General features: G+C 62.1%; 1 long non-coding RNA gene across 1 annotated transcript; it reads right to left on the reverse strand.

Annotated features, from left to right (window-relative positions):
• Positions 1–1,183: 1,183 nt before the first annotated feature.
• LOC149521591 (uncharacterized) lies at positions 1,184–2,129 on the reverse strand. The gene is made up of 3 exons (XR_016347900.1): positions 2,023–2,129; positions 1,510–1,645; positions 1,184–1,280 (listed from the first exon to the last, which is right to left on the reverse strand). It is a non-coding gene; the product is annotated as an uncharacterized LOC149521591 (long non-coding RNA).
• Positions 2,130–13,972: the final 11,843 nt, after the last annotated feature.

Genomic DNA, 13,972 nt, shown 5'->3' on the forward strand with positions numbered 1-13,972 from the left:
TCAGTAACCAAAATGCCCCCCCATTAAAAATTATTGACCAAGCCTGATACAAATGTTTTTTCAAATGTTGTTTAATCAGAGTTTAAATCCAGTTCTATACAATTAGGAGGGTTGGGGAGAGGGGGACGCAGCTGCTGGCTCCTCAGCTCCCTCACTGGCTGTCTTCCTGCTGCAAGGGAAGCAGAATCCGTCAGCGGTTCATCCCCCAAGGACTCAGGGGTACTGGGCCCCCCGGGATTTCCACCCCCCTCCCCCCTGTGCTGAGACTTGTTCTGCTCTCTGGTCACGCCTGTCAGGCCTGCAGCCCGTAGGGTGAGCTCCTGACCCCCCCAGGGCTCCTGACACCTCTGCCCCCTCCCGCCTCCTAGGACACGGTTTCTCCCCCAACCATGCGAGTAGGACGTGGGGTGGGGGCAGCCTGAGGAAAGGGGTGGGGGGGACTCACTGAGGGGAAGAGAAGGAGACCCTGCCCCTGCCCCATTCTCCTGCATTTGCTCCTGCTGCTCACCATGTATCCCAGGAGCTGATGGGCCTGCCCATGCAGGGCGTGGGCCAGGACCAGCCCGGCCTTGCTGTGGCGCCGCAGGGGGGAGCGGGCAGCGAGCAGAGCCTTGTCTAAAAAGCAGTTCTCCTGCTCTGGTGTGAAGAGCTGCCCAAAGACCTGAAATCAAGAGCACGGGAGGTTTCAGCTGACGGCCCAGAGCCCGGCCCCAACTCCTGGGGCTAAAACAGCTTCCTCCTTCCCCAAACTCCCTTCCAGACCCTGCACCCAGACGCTCTCCTCACCCTGCACCCCAACCCCTGCCCCAGGTCACACCTTCCTCCTGCCCCCAAGACCCTCCCAGACCTCACCCCCCTCCGCACAACAGAGCAGCCCTAGGCCACTGGCCAACATCTTGGAGCGACCTCCATCAAAAAGTGTTGCCCCCCCCCCGCCCTGCTTCCCCTCCTACGGGAGATCCGGGGCAAGGTGCGGCGCTGCCCCTAGGAAGCGCCGCCCCTTTGAAACGCCGGGACAGCGTCACAAAGGGGCAGCGCCGCCCTGTCCACGGCTCGAATAGTCGAGGGAAAATGCATCGACCATTCGATCAGCGACTCCCCGCTCCCACCCCGCGTCCTACCCGCACGAGGGCCCCAGCCAGCCCCACCCCCGAGCCCTGCCCTGCCCTGGCAGCGCGTCCTTACCTCTCCCACCCGCACGGTGTTGCTGTGCGCCAGGACCCACCTCTCCTTATAGTAGTGCCTGCACCACAGGTCCTCTGCCTGGTGGATGTTGAGGCCTGCAAGAGACAAACCAGGGTGATTCTGCTGGCAGGTCTGAGCCCTTCCCCTCCCACGGGTCCCTGCAGGCATCCCTGGGCAAATGGAGGGGCACAGGGGGCAGAAGGGGAACACAGAGGGACGCATCCCCCCTTGGGCCAGTCTGGGGGAAAAGGGCTGGGTCCCCTCCCCCCGCCGCCGGCACCCTCAGGGTGTCCCTGGGGCCCAGGTCCCGGCTGGGTTCCTTACCCCTGTGGTGCAGGAGGAGTCGGTACAGGCTGTGCACCCCCTCCCGGGCCAGCCGGCTGACGTCTTCGGATGGGTCCGAAATAAAAAGGCCCAGCTGGGCCACATGGTGCCCCATCCTCGGCCAGTCGGCGGAGTTCTGAGGGGAGAGAAGAGGGGGGTCCCTCAGCATCCTGGGGCTGCACGTCCCATGCTAACGGCCGCCGAGGCGGGTCTGAGCTCGGGGACGGACAGAGACACCTCCCGGGGCGGGGCAGGGCGGGGCCGGCCTTGCCAGGAGACAACCCTGAGCAATGGCCCCGACTGAAGGGTCACTCCGGGGGTGGAACAAGGGGATCCACTGACGGCCACTCCCCAGTCTGGGGCCCAGGTGCCCCCCGGAAAGGCCCAGGGTCGCCCCTCCCCGGGGAAAGGAGAACGCGGCCCATTCCCGGCCCATTCCCAGCTCTGCCTCCCGGGGACGCTCCCAGCCCCGCGCCCTGCAGCCCCAGACCCCCCGGCTCCGAGGTCACTTACCTCAAACCCCGGGAGGGTGGTGGCGACTCCCAGCAGGGCCGTGGTGCTGCCAAGGGCCCTGGCTCGCTCCTGGGGCAGGCGGGACTCCAGCCAGGGGCTCAGGTGCTGGGGGGGAAAGAGGCAGGTCAGGACCCGTAGGGAGGCGCCGGTTCTGGGCAGAGCCTGGGGCTCCTCTCAGACTGTGCCCCCCCCCCCAGCCACTGACACAGCTCCTCTCTCGGCCCCCCGAGGAAGCAGGGACAATGGCCCCGTCCCCCACGGGGCTCACCTCCATGATCAGCTGCAGCCTGGCGGTGTCTGGGGACTCGGCGAGGAGGCTTGCCAGTAGGGCCTGGAGGTCGACGGGAAGGGCCCGGATGAACTGCTGCAAGACAAGGGGGAGCCCTGGGTCAGAGGGGGGTTGGGGAATCCAGGCCACCCACTGGCTCCGGGGTGCAGCCTTGAGCAGGGTCTGAGCCGCCTCGCAGAGCAGGGAGGAGCCCAGGCTGGGCATGGAAGGGACGGGCCCCCAGGGAGAGCAACGGGAAACCTGGAGGGAAGGATCCAAACCTGCAGCTTCTTCTCTCCCTCTGCCCCCACCCCCACTCCTCTCTGGAGCTCCAGCCCAGCCCGGGAGCAGGGCCCGGAGGGACGTACCTGTGTGTGGATGGGCTCCTGCTGCCAGTCCCCAGACACAGTCTGTCCCACGGCCGCCCTCAGCAGGGGGCTCAGGAGCTGGGCCTGTAGGGGAGGCTGCAAGGTGCTGGCAGGAGAGAGGGGCAGAGACTGTTAATTCAGCAGCAGGGCTGTGTCCAGACTCAGGGGGTTTTTCGGGAAAAGTAGCCTTTTTCCGAAAAAACATCACCTGCGTCTAGACTGCAGTCGCGTTCTTTCGAAATTAAATCGAAAGAACGCGGCTTTTCTTTCCACGGCGGTAAACCTCATTTCACGAGGAAGAACGCCTTCTTTGGAAAGTGCTTCTTTCGAACGAAGGCGTTCTTGAATGGAACTAGGGCTTCTTCGAAAGAGAGCATCCAGACTCACTGGGTGCTCTCTTTCGAAAGAGGCTTGCAGTCTAGACATAGCCCAGGAGACAGAGACTTTCCCACTCCCTGGTCAGGGGATCTGCTCTGGAGGGGAGCCGGCGGGGGGGGGTCGGTACCTGAGGCTGCAGGCGGCGTTGAGGCAGTCGGCCAAGACCAGTGGGGGGGGGGAGTCCTCCATGATCTCCTGGGGAACCCAAGGAGACAAAGGGGCGTGTGAGGCTGGGGCCCCCAAGAGACGCTCACACGGCCAGCGCCCCCACCCAGCAGGATCCAACCCCACTGCCTCCCGCTGCCCTGTAGCCCCCCTGCCCGGCACAGGGCCCCTCCCAGCACCCCCCTCCCAAACCGGGACCAGCTCAATCCTTGTCCCCAGGCCGTCTCCTGCCCCTCACTGCCCTGGTGACCAGCCTCTGAACCTCCTCATCCCTGCTCCCCAGGCGCATCCTCAGCAGCCCGCTCTGCTAACCTTCCAGCTCCCCCCCATGGCCCGGGGAGACCCCTCCCTGTTCCGAATCCCCCTCCCTGTCCAGCACCCCAGACCTGCCCCATTTCTGTGTCCCTCCCTCCTCCAGCATCCCCGCCCACACTCCCCATGTCCACCTCCCCCTCCCCCTCCAGCACTCCTGGCCCCACCCATCCCATTTCCAGCACCCCCACCCGCCGCCATGGCCCAGGCAGACCCCTGTCCACCCCACGTATCCCCTCCCCTCCTCCCGGCCGCCGCGACTCGCTCACCACGATCCTGGCCATCATGGTGTCCTTGCAGCAGCGCGGCGCCAGGGTGTCCTCGCCCCTTTGGAGGGCGGCGAGGCAGGCGGGGGGGACGGCCAGGAGGAACCGCTGCAGGGCGGCTGGGCTCTGCACCCCAGAGAGAGTCTGTGAGCCTGGGGCCTGCCTGCCCCCCACGGACAGCTGCAGGGCTCAGGCCTCCCAGGAGTGGAGGTGGGAGCTGCCGGTTGTCCAAGCACCCACACTCCCCCCCCAACTGCTTCCTCAGGCTTGTGGGGGCCCAGCTGGTGCATGACAAGAGACCTCAGCTTGGGGGGCCCAGGTCATGCAGGAGAAGGGGCCCCAGGGGGATCCCCAGGGACAAGCCCCTCCCGGAGGGGGGGACGTGCTGGGTAGGGGCCGGACAATCTCGGGTCCCCCCCGTGTGGAGAAGGTTCCTACCGTGTCCCGGGTGTGGAGCTGCTCTTCAATATCATAGATGGCCCCTTCCTCCACCCGGGAGTCCATCCGCTCCTGGCAGAGCTCCGCCGAGGCGCAGGGGGGCTCTGTGCGGGAGGGAAGGGACCAGGGTGACTCCAGCGGCCAGCAGGGGTCCCGCGCCCCCATGTCAGGGACCCAGGGCAGGTTGGGCCCCACACGCCCCTCGCAGGGACCCATCCCCCTTCCACCCTCACATCTGCCAACGCCCTCAGCAGAGCCCCCGCCAGGAACAAGAGAGCCAAGCAGCAGCTCCCGCCCCCATCCATTGCCCTGGCTGCGGGGCAGACACTGGGGCTGCCCCCCCGTGTACTGGGTGAGCCCCTGGGCCCAGCATGTTCACGGCCCCTCACCTGGGTCTGAGCGGCTGCAGGAGGTGGCCCGGCTGCAGCTGGAGGCCCAGGCGCTGCTGCTCACTGAGCTGGACCCACAGCTGCAGGGGCTGGTGCGGAGAGGCTGGGGGCTCCCGGAGACTGGCAGGTCCCCGGGGGCCGGGCAGGGCAATGCCCCCTGGTGGTAATGGGGGCTGGGCTCCTGGGGCAGGTGTTTCTCTCCACAGAGGAGGCCCCAGAGCCACCCTACCCGGCTGCCCCGCTGGGCTGGGTCCCGCCTTCCCAGCCGCCTCTGGAGCCAGGTCCGGAGGGGCCTGGCCGGTGGGCGAGTCGCCCCGAGCTGGTGGGATTCAGCTTCCCCGCCCGCGGGGACGGAGGAGCTGCTTCCCACCGGCCCTGGGGCCATCTTCAGGGCTTTCCGGAACCACAGCCTGATGTGTTTGGCCATGCTGCAAATGAGGGGAGCAAAGGGGAGCTTGGGGCGCAGCCTGCAGAGCGAAATCCAGGGGTTCCAGCTCCCCAGAGCGACTGCCCCCAGCCCCCAAATGGCCCCTTGCTTATCGGCTCCGTCTTCCACAGGCACTGCAAGGACCTGAGTCTCCTGCCCATCAACAGCCCCTGCTCGGCCAATCAGGGGAGAGTCTAAGGTGTGGGGGGGGTGGAGCGTTCTCCCCAAAGACACCGGCATAGACCTGGTCCAGCCCCACCTCCCCAGTCCCCACAATGGGGGCTGCATCCCCCGCCCCACGGCTCCTGCAAACCACCCCCCCTCCTTCAGCTAGTCTGTTGGGTCACAAGCTGGGGGGGCAGCAGGGGAAGGTCACAGAAGAGGCAAGAACAGAGCAGAAATGTGGGCGGGATGGAGGAAAAGGGAAACCAACCAGGAGAAAGCCCCAGTGGCGCTAAGGACACAGCCCAGGTGAGGAATCACCTTCTGGCCCTTGACCGAGGGCTGGGCCTGCCTGGAACCCAGCCGGCCCCGGGCGGGATCCAAACCCCTGGGGGCTCTTACCTTCTGCAAAACGCTGTCCGGATGTGGAACTCACAGAGGACAAAGCAACTGTGAGCAGGAGACGCACCAGAGCTAAAGCAACCGGGGGTCTCCAAAGTCCCCTGGGCCCGCCCCCCCCTTTTCTCAGCCTGAGATGTGGGTTCCTCTGTGAGGTCACCACCTCCCCACCTGCCCTTTGCCTGATCTGCTGAGGGCTGCCCAAAGCCCCTGTGAGGTCACTGCCCCCCCCACCTCACCCTGCCAGGCAAATGTCCTGCCTCTGGCCACCCCTCTGGGAAGTTGGAGCCATTCCTAGGGGTGCCCCCCACTCCCTGACTGGGCATCCTGCAGCCAGCAGCTCCAGTAGCCCCATAGGCTGCTCCCTGCCCTACACTGCAGGCTTCTTGCACAAGAACTGTTTCACACCGGAGTTCTTGCGCAAAAGGTCTCGTGCAAGAGCACCTCCACCCTGCCATGTGCTTTTGCACAAGAGTGTCCATGGCATTGTGAACGCTTTCTCGTGCAAGAAAGCTCTGATGACCATTTTAGCCATAAAAGTGTCTTGCTCAAGAAGCCCCTAGTGCCCGTCCACGCTGCCTTCTTGCACAACAGCTCTTGCACAAAAGGGGCTTATTCCTCGTGGGGAGAGGAATAACTCCTGTGCAAGAAGCCCTCTTTTCTGATGCTTTACTGCAAATTTACTTGCACAAGAATTCACGTGCAGTGTAGACACGCCACAAGTTTTTGCACAAGAACAGTTGTTCTTGAGCAAAATGCCTGCAGTGCAGACGTGGCCTTGGTGTCACCCAGCACTGGACTTCCTGGCCAGGAGCAAGAGTTAGAGCCTCCCACTCGCCCCGCTGCCTCTCACGGGCTCCCGTCCGGCCCCAGCCCTGGGCTTTGCCCTAGCGCATCCCAGCAAGGCCTCTGGCCTGTGTGACGGAGCATTGGGGGTCCCCCGTCTCCTGCACCCCGAAATGGCACAAACAGACCGCACCAGCCGGTGGAATAGAGGAAGTTCATTGCCTCTCCAGGATACAGCACAGCACAGATGGAATCTGGTCACAGAGCTGGGCTAGGATGCCTCAGGCCCCCTTGAGTTGGGGGGAGACTGGGCCCCTAAACTCCAGCTCCTCTCCCTAGGCTGTCTCCTCCATCCTCACAGACAGCCAGCCACCAACTCTCTCACTTCCAGCCCTGCCCCCCAGCCAGGGCAGCCTTCCACCTTCCTTTGTTCCTCTCCACGGGGGGTGTCTGGTCACTGGTTTGCATAGTGACTCATCCTGTTTTGCTGGGTCATGGCCCCCACGGCAGCCAGTGGGGGTTACCCCAGAGCCAGCAGCATAGAAACCAGCCAGGTACCCCCACTACGTCACAGTTCTCCCCCCTCCGAGAGCGAACTGAGCAGGGTCACTCCGCTCGTGACCTAGGGAAGTTCGGGTCCTCTGCGTGGGAACCCGCCCTGGGGACATGGGTGCTCCCCTTGACTGGGGCCTGATGAGGCCCCACATGAGCTGGCTTTCCTCTGTCCACTCGCCGCCCCGCTCCAGGGCGACTGGCCCAGGCCTGTCCTCGGGGGTCACACCCACCCTTCCGCTGGCCTTGATCTCTGGCCAGGGTCTCTCGGGCTGGGGCCATGAGCCCAGCGAGCCTTCTCTGGACAGCCAGGGCGGCTTCCACCCCCGATGCTCCATCCAGGGAGGACTTCCCCTCCCATAACTCTCTCAGCAAGCCCAGAGGGTCCTCTATCTGGGGTAGAGACCCCCAAGCCGCTTTCCTACTGTCTTGGGCCTTCCCGCCCCTCTGGCAGGAGTCACAGGACCGGCAGTACCGCTGCACGGCTGTAAAGATTCCCGGCCAATAGAAGTGCTGGAGCAGCTTCAGCCGGGTGCTCCGGATCCCCCGCTGGCCCCCAACGGGGACATCGTGGGCCAAATACAGCAGCTTGAGGCGATACTTTCGGGGGATGACCAGCTACCGCTGGACCCTCAATGCCCTCGCCTTCCTGGGGGGGAGCCACTCACGGAACAGGAGCCCACGCTCCCGCAGGAATCTCTCCTGGCCACCTCTCCCCCGGGGCTGAGCTGCACGGAGGCCAGCCTGGTCCCTCAGCCTCTGCAAGGAGGGGTCTGCCTGCACCTTAGCCTGGAATTCAGCTGCTGAGGCAGGGATCGGGACCTGTCCCCCACCTCTGCCTAGGTCCGGAGTCCCAGCCTGGCTGGACCCCGTGTCCACTGGGATGGGACCCTGAGGACGCTGCCAGGAGTCCTTCCCTGGACCCACGTTGTCAGCCCCCCGCTGGCTCCGGCTCCGGGTAGTGACTAGAGCCCGCTGGGATCCATGGGGCCACTCCTCTAGGTCATTCCCCATCAGCACCTCGGTGGGCAAGTGCGGGTGCACCCCCACTTCCTTGAGGCCCTCCTTGGCCCCCCATTTCAGATGCACCCTGGCTACAGGCACCTTAAACGGGGACCCGTCTATGCCCTTCAGGGTCAGCTGGGTGTGGGGTAGTATCCGCTCTGGGGCCACTATGTCGGATCGGGCCAGAGTCACCTCCGCCCCCGTGTCCCAGAAGCCCGTCACCTTCCTACCATCCACCTCCAGGGGTATGAGGCACTCGCTCCGCAGGGGCCGTCCTGCCCCCACCCGGTACACAGAGAAATCCGCCTCTTGAGAATCAGACCTCCCAGGGGAGGTGCACTGAGCATCCTTCCCCTCTCTCTGAGCTGAGGTTTGCCTGCCAGCCCCTGCCTCTGGGGCAGCCTGCCCTTCCTCCCGCCCCAGCCAGTTAACCCTGGAAAGTCCCCGGTCCTGGGACCTGGTGCACTGAGCCCTCTTGTGGCCTTTTTGCCCACAGCGCTGGCAAGTTAGGCTTTGGGCTGTCTCTGTCCAGGGCCTGGCTGGTTCTCTGGGGTATCGATGACTGGTCCTGGTCCCTGGGGCTCGCCTCGGAGGTGTCTCTCTCCGTTGCTCAGCCAAGATCCGGTCTCTGCGCGGTTCCCTCTCTCTCCGGGACTCCGGTTCACACCCGGACCGGCTCTCCGTGAACTCATCCGCCAGCCTCCCAGCCTCCTGGGGGTTCTCTGGTCTCCGGTCCTTGAGCCACAGCCTCAGTTTGGGTGGGCACGCTTCATAGAACTGCTCCATCATGACCAGCTTGAGCAGCTCCTCTGCTGTCTGGGCTCTGACTCCAGACACCCACTTGCGGCCGTATTGCGCCAGGCGGGAGGCCAGGTCCACATAGGTCTCCCGTGGCTCTTTCTGTACCGCCCGGAACTTCTTCCTGTACATCTCGGGGGTCAGCCCGAACTTGTGCAGCAGGGCCTCCTTGACTCGGTTGTAATCCCCTGGCTGTAGGTCCTCCAGCTGACTGAGCACTCTGGCCGCCTCCTGGTTCAGTGCGGGGATGAGCTCCTGCAGCCAGTCAGCTGGGGGAACCCGTTGCAGTCCACAGGCCCTCTCAAAGGCACTGAGGAACCCGTCTATGTCGCCCACGTCCTTCAATTGGGCCACCACGAGCCTCTCCAAGCGTCTGGCAGTCCTGGGATCTTGGGGCCCATCCGCACTTGGCGCAGCCGGTGCCCCGCCGGTTCTCCGCTCTGCCATGGCCAGCTCATGCTGTCGCTGCCTCTCTCGGTCCTGGCGCTCCCTCTCTCGATCTTGGCGCTCCTTCTCTCGGTCCTGGCGGTCCCTCTCTCGGTCCTCTACTTCCAATTCCTTGATCTGCAGCTGGATCTCCAGCCGCTGCAGCTCCGCTGGGCTGGCCCCTGCCCTAGATGGGCTACGGCTTGCAGGCCTCCCGGGAGATGCTGTCTCATCTCTCCGTTGGGTTCCAGCGCTCCTCCCCCTCTCTGAGCCTGACACGCTCTCAGGGGGGGTCTGGCTGCTTCCCCTGGGGACAAGATCCTGGCCCCGTGGCTGGTCATTCTCCTCCAGCTGGGTAATCAGTTGGGCCTTGGTTGCTTTCCGCACAGGCAAGCCCCTCTCTCTGCACAGCCCCACCAGCTCTGCCTTCAAGAGTCGGGCGTAGGCCATCTGCCTGCTGGGTCCCTCGGTGCAGACTCACCAGTCTAGTGCTGCAGCGCCCCACGATTCGCAGGAACCGCTTCGCTCTGCCTCAAGCATGCCTGGCTCCAGGGCTCTTGCTTCTACGGCGCCTTGTCGCTTGCCGCTGGGAGCTTCATCCACGGGGTGCAGTGGATCCCACTCCTGACACCAGTGTGACGGCGCGTTGGGGGTCCCCCGTCTCCTGCACCCCGAAATGGCACAAACAGACCGCACCAGCCGGTGGAATAGAGGAAGTTTATTGCCTCTCCAGGATACAGCACAGCACAGATGGAATCTGGTCACAGAGCTGGGCTAGGATGCCTCAGGCCCCCTTGAGTTGGGGGGAGACTGGGCCCCTAAACTCCAGCTCCTCTCCCTAGGCTGTCTCCTCCATCCTCACAGACAGCCAGCCACCAACTCTCTCACTTCCAGCCCTGCCCCCCAGCCAGGGCAGCATTCACCTTCCTTTGTTCCTCTCCACGGGGGGTGTCTGGTCACTGGTTTGCATAGTGACTCATCCTGTTTTGCTGGGTCATGGCCCCCACGACAGCCAGTGGGGGTTACCCCAGAGCCAGCAACATAGAAACCAGCCAGGTACCCCCACTACGTCACAGCCTGCATTGACATGTGGAGAATCCACCACTGCCCTGGGGCGCTTTTGTCTATGGGACTCGGACTCACAGCTGAGCATGGAGCCTGATTTCTCCCAGGACTTGGGCTCTTTCCTGGCCAGGCCCTGGAACTGGTTCCACCTTTGTCTGCCAGGGACCGATACTGTCTCTCCAGGGAGGCCCTGCAGTGCAGGCACCTTCCTTTCCCCCCTCGGGAGCAGTCATTGTTCTGCACCCCACAAAGCAGTGGGGGGCTCCTGGCTGCCCCAGCTCCAATCTCTGAGCTTCTCTCTCAACGGGGGCCAGGCCTGGAGGCTCTAGTCCCCCTAGGTATGTATTTCTACACTACCCCGCTAGTTCGAACTAGTGGGGTAATGTATGCATACCGAACTTGCTAATGAAGCCCGGGATTTGAATTTCCCGGGCTTCATTAGCATAAAGCCGGCGCCGCCATTTTTAAAAGCCGGCTAGTGCGAACCCCGTGCCGCGCGGCTACACGCGACACGGGCTAGATAGTTCGGACTACGTAGCCATTCCGAACTATCTGTACTCCTCGTTCCACGGCACGGGGTTCGCACTAGCCGGCTTTTAAAAATGGCGGCGCCGGCTTTATGCTAATGAAGCCCGGGAAATTCAAATCCCGGGCTTCATTAGCAAGTTCGGTATGCATACATTACCCCCCTAGTTCGAACTAGCGGGGTAGTGTAGACATACCCCCTGAGACTCACTGGTGCTGGCTCACCCTCTGTCCTGCTCGTGGCTCCGTTGTCCTCCTTCCCGCAGCCCCCCCCCAGCTCTAAATGCTGCTCACATCAGTTCCCCTTCCCCGTGGCCAGGCCCTGCAGGGCTCTGGGGGCTGGTTTGCTGCCCTCAGCCCTGCAGTAGCCTGCTCCCCAGTTTGCAGCCCCTCCCATCATGCGTGGGGTCTCCTGGTACCGGAGGGAGGACGGGGGCAGACCAGGAAGGTTAATTTGATGTTGCAGCGGCAGGAAGAGGAGGGGTGGCGCAGAGGAGCTGTCAGTACATTATCCCAATACGCCATCCCAGTGCAGGCGTCGCACTCAGCTCTACCTGCAGAGGAGTCTCTATCTGCGCTGAGCAGAAAGGGGGTCTAGGACACACACACAAGTAGCCCCAGAACCACGCAGGAGCAGAGTCGTTCTGCGAAAGGGAGAGGTTTCTTGGGTCTGCGAGGGCGGCCGTAGGGGGGTGTCGTGTGTGTGCCACTCATCTCCGTCTGGGCAGCGGCACCGGTCGGGCTCAGAACTGGGCACAGGATCCAACCACGGCACCATCGATCTCCAGTGTATCGATCTGCTGGAAGCCGCGGCAGAGCTGAATTGCAGAACGGCTGCCCATTGGCAAAGACCTTGAAATGCTGGTTCCTGCAGCCGATGGAGAGGAACCCACTCCTCCTGGGGGGAGGAGCAGCCAAGAGAGGGACCCACTCAGACCGGTCTGGCTGCGTGACGTAGTGGAACCAGCGCTGCCTAGGTAGGGTTTTACCTCCCCCCAGTCTGCTTCTGAGACCGAGTTTCCCCCTCTGCCCCATGGGCTAACAACAAGGCACTTTACAAACATTCTCTGTGTCATCGGCATTGTATGAAGGGGGAAACTGAGGCATGGAGCGGCATCTGATTTATATAGCTCAACCCAGTCCCCACCCCTCTCGGTCTGCAGGAAAAGAAGCCAAGTGCTCTTGTTCCCACTATTCCTCCATTCCCCTGCTTCCACCTGATGTCAAATACACAAAGCTCACTACTTCTTCTTTCCTGCACTTAAGCCAAGCAGATCAGGATGGGGAGGAGACATGAGGGAGCCCCCAGGCTCTTGCTCTCTCTCACACATACACACACATATATTACTTTAGAAAATGCCAGGTGTGAGCTAGAGGAGAATCTCCATTAACTGTTAGCACTATAGGGCATATGATACATACATAAAGCATTTACAGTCCATCCAGCAGAGGGCAACAATACACCCCGCACACATGTAGCTCCCCCTCCTTTTCCAAATGCCCCAAGATTTAAACTACTGGAGACTACCCATTAGCTGTTAGTTGTATAGGAACTATGGGTATGTCTACACTACAAAGTTAATTCGAACTAACAGCCGTTAGTTGGAAGTAACTTTCATAGGTGCTACACATACAAACCGCTAGTCTGGACTTAATTCGAACTAGGTAAACCTCATTCTACCAGGAGTAACGCCAAATTCGAATTCAGTAGTTGGAATTAAGGGCTGTGTAGCCACTTAATTCGAAGTAGCTGGAGCCCAGCCCTCCCCAGGTTCCCCTGGTGGCTGCTCTGGGCCAAACCAGGAAAACTCCTCTCCTCTCCCCAGCCCTGGGGCCCTTAAAGGGGTAGACTCTGGCCAGACGGCACTTGCCAGAGCCAGCCCTGCCAGCAGTCTCTGCCCCGAACCAGCGGCTGCAGGATGAGGCAGGCAGCCAGTGCCAGCGAGCCGTCCCCCCGCCCAGTCCCCCAGCACCCAGGGGCCAGCCAGGGGCCATAGATGGCGCGCACCCTCCTGGTCTAGTGTGGAGGTCATGGACCTCATTGAGGTTTGGGGGCAGGCCCCCAGCGTCCATGATCTCTGTACTAGAAGGAGGAACGTGGCCGTCTACGGGCGCATAGCGGCCGCCATGGCCCGAAAGGGACACAGGCCACCCAGGAGCAGGTGCACCTGAAAGTAAAACAGCTGTGGCAGGCATACGCCATGGCCACCAGGGGCGGTGCCGCAGCAGGGGCTGCCACCTGCCCCTACTTCCCTGCCCTCGACCGACTCTTGGGGGGCGGGGCGGTCCGTGCCAGCCCGGGAGGCAGCGAGCCGGGACTGGAGGGCCCTGACCTGGGCACACCGGAGGGGCCACCACAAGGAGTTCCAGCACTGGAGTCGGCAGGGTCATCCAGGGAGACCGTACCGGGGAAGTAGTTCCAATTAAGTAGTTCGGGGGAGGAGGCGGGAGGGAGACCAGGGACCGCGCACGTGGGCCATGCCTCCCACGGATCACACAGACACCTGTGCAGGTGCAAGCACATGCCATGCCACGCTCCAGCTGCGTGACACCCAGGGGCCGTGGCCCAATAGGCACATGCATGTCTGAAGAGACCTGACATGCTCCTGACCCGGGGGCGGTACCACAACTTCACGAGTTTTGCTTACAACACACCTGTTGATACAACCTAGAATCATATTTGCTTTTTTTGCAACAGCATCACACTGTTGACTCATATTCAACTTGTGGTCCACTATGACCCCTAGATCCCTTTCCGCCATGCTCCTTCCTAGACAGTCGCTTCCCATCTTGTATGTATGGAACTGATTGTTCCTTCCTAAGTGGAGCACTTTGCATTTCTCTTTATTAAACCTCATCCTGTTTACCTCTGACCATTTCCCTAACTTGCTAAGGTCATTTTGAATTATGTCCCTCTCCTCCAAAGAAGTTGCAACCCCACCCAGTTTGGTATCATCTGCAAACTTAATAAGCGTACTCTCTATCCCAATATCTACATCATTGATGAAGATATTGAACAGTACGGGTCCCAAAACAGACCCTTGAGGAACTCCACTTGTTATCCCTTTCCAGCAGGATTTAGAACCGTTAACAACAACTCTCTGACTACGGTTACCCAGCCAATTATGCACCCACCTTATCGTGGCCCTATCTAAGTTATATTTGCCTAGTTTATCAATAAGAATATCATGCGAGACCGTATCAAATGCCTTACTAAAGTC

The sequence above is a fragment of the Pelodiscus sinensis genome, chromosome 26 (genome assembly GCF_052426305.1).
Source record: "Pelodiscus sinensis isolate ZL-2025 chromosome 26, ASM5242630v1, whole genome shotgun sequence".
Classification (NCBI taxonomy): Eukaryota; Metazoa; Chordata; order Testudines; family Trionychidae; genus Pelodiscus; species Pelodiscus sinensis.